At 34.7% G+C, this 2,697-nt stretch overlaps 1 pseudogene; it reads left to right on the top strand.

Moving 5' to 3' along the window:
- The first annotated feature begins 883 nt into the window (after window positions 1-883).
- LOC129513212 (U2 spliceosomal RNA) lies at window positions 884-959 on the top strand (annotated as a pseudogene).
- The last annotated feature ends 1,738 nt before the right edge of the window (window positions 960-2,697 follow it).

The following is a 2,697-nucleotide window of genomic DNA, read 5'->3' as shown; positions in this document are numbered from 1 at the left end:
ATAGGTATGTATTTATTGACATTTTGTTAATGGATTTGGCTGATTTCATTGTTCCTCTCTGTTCCTTTTTCTCTCTTCCCTTATAGTCTGATGACTTTCTTTAGCAATATGTTTAGGTTGCTTTACTATTTTATTTTTTTGTATTTAAGTTTTTCCTTGTGGTTACCATGAGATTTGTATATATCATCCAATATACAAAACAGTCTGCTTTAAGTCGATAGTAACTTACATGGAATACCTTCCAAAACTTTTTATTTTTACTAGCTCCTTACATGTTTCTTATTTATTTATTTATTTATTTATTTATTTATTTATTTATTTATTTATTTATTTTTACATTTTTATTTATTTATGATAGTCACACACAGAGAGAGAGAGAGAGGCAGAGACACAGGCAGAGGGAGAAGTAGGCTCCATGCACTGGGAGCCTGATGTGGGATTCGATCCCAGGTCTCCAGGATCGCGCCCTGGGCCAAAGGCAGGCGCTAAACCACTGCGCCACCCAGGGATCCCATAAATTTATTTTTTATTGGTGTTCAATTTGTCAACATAGAGAATAACACCCAGTGCTCATCCCGTCAAGTGCCCCCCTCAATGCCCGTCACCCATTCACCCCCACCCCCTGCCCTCCTCCCCTTCCACCACCCTTAGTTCGTGTCCCAGAGTTAAGAGTCTTTATGTTCTGTCTCCCTTTCTGATATTTCCTACCCATTTCTTCTCCCTTCCCTTCTATTCCCTTTCACTATAATTTATATTCCCCAAATGAATGAGAACATATAATGTTTGTCCTTCTCTGATTGACTTACTTCACTCAGCATAATACCCTCCAGTTCCATCCACGTTGAAGCAAATGGTGGGTATTTGTCATTTCTAATGGCTGAGTATTGCTTCTTGGCCTTTTGGCTAAGATCAAGTGTAGTATCTGTTTCATGTTTTTCATGTCACTTTTTACATTCTTTTATTTCGTGATCCCTTAATTATTTATGTATGGTAGTTAATGTTACTACTTCGGTCTTTTAACCTTCTTAGTAGCTTTATAAGTAATTAATCCAATGCCTTTGCTATATATTTCCCTTTTTTTTAGTGAGATTTTTCTTTTCTTTTTTTGTTATTAATTGGCAACATTTCTTTTCAGCTTGAAGAAGTCCTTTTAGTATTTCGTATAAGGCTAGTTTAATACTGATCAACTTTAATTTTTGCTTGTCTGGAAAACTCATTTTCTTTTTTGTAAGTCTGAATGATATCCTTACTAGATTAAATATTCTGGGTTGAAAGATTTTTGTGTTTTTTTGTGTGTGTGTTTTTTTTTTTTTTCCCAACACTTTGAATATGTCATGCCACTCTCTTCTGGCTTGCAAAATTTCTCCTGAAATATCTGCTTATAGTCTTATGGGGTTTCTCTTGTACATAACAATTTGTTTTTCTCTTATTACTTTTAAGATTATTTGTCTTTAAGTTTTGACATTTTAATTATAGTGTGCCTCTCTATGGGTTCATCTTGTTTGGGATTCCCTGGGATTCTTGGATGTCAATGTTTGTTTCCTTCCTTAGGTTAGGGGAGTTTTCAGCCATTATTTCTTCAAATAAGATTTGTGCCTTTCTTTCTTTCTTTCTTTCTTTCTTTCTTTCTTTCTTTCTTTCTTTCTTTCTTTCTTTCTTTCCTTTCTGTCTGACTGTCTGTTTGTCTGGGATCCCTATAATGCAAATGTTGTTCCACTTGATACTGCCACAAAGGTCCCTTAGGTTATCTTCATTTCTTAAAATTATTATTTGTTTCTTTTTGCTGCCTTATCTGGTGTGTCCTAATGCTTTATCTTTTTGTTCACTGATCTATATGTTTACTTTATCCAGTCTGTTGTTGAAGCCCTCTAATGTATTTTTCAGTTTAGTTATTGAACTCTTCATTTCTGTGACTTTTTTTTGGTATTTCCTTATGTTTCTCTTTGTTGGATTTCTCACTGTATTCACCCATTCTTCTTCTAAGTTCAGTGAGCATCTTTATGACTATTACTTTGAATTCTTTATCATATAGATAACTTACCTCTGTATCATTAGGATCCTTTTTCTTTCTTTCTTTCTTTCTTTCTTTCTTTCTTTCTTTCTTTCTTTCTTTCTTTTTCTTTCCTTTCTTTCTTCTTTCTTTCTTTCTCTTTTTTTTTTACATTTTTTTAAATTTAAATACAATTTGCCAACATATAGTATAACAACCAGTGCTCATCCCATCAAGTGCCCTCCTCAGTGCCATTAGGATCCTTCATGAGGTTTTGTTGTATTCTTTTGTTTGGAACATAATCTCCTTGCCTCCTGATTTTGTTTATCTCTTTGTGTTTACTTCTCTGTATTAGGTGAAATAGCTATCTCTCCTAGTCTTGAAGAAGTAGCTTTGTATAGGTAACGATCCCTCTTGTTTAATTTTGCACTGCCTCTTGTCTTTCAAACCTTAGTGATTGTTTGAACCATATGATTTATTCTTGATATAATCTTATTATTGAGGGTGTGTCAAGATCTGACAGTGATCCAAAGAGAGGAATCTCATTTAGCAACTAGTTTCAGGCTGATTGGAAACGAGACCCTCAGGCAGCAGCTTTTGAAGTATGCAAATATGTACTGTCCTGTGAGGCCACAGTTGTAATCTCTGTTGGCTTCCATGTCAGGAAGTCTGAAGGCAACCCCTGGGTAATAGTTGCAAAATCAAAG

Source organism: Nyctereutes procyonoides, unplaced genomic scaffold, assembly GCF_905146905.1.
Source record: "Nyctereutes procyonoides isolate TBG_1078 unplaced genomic scaffold, NYPRO_anot_genome, whole genome shotgun sequence".
NCBI classification, from domain to species: domain Eukaryota; kingdom Metazoa; phylum Chordata; class Mammalia; order Carnivora; family Canidae; genus Nyctereutes; species Nyctereutes procyonoides.
The sequence above is the reverse complement of the archived record's forward strand: the minus strand, read 5'-3'. Positions and strand labels throughout refer to the sequence as shown.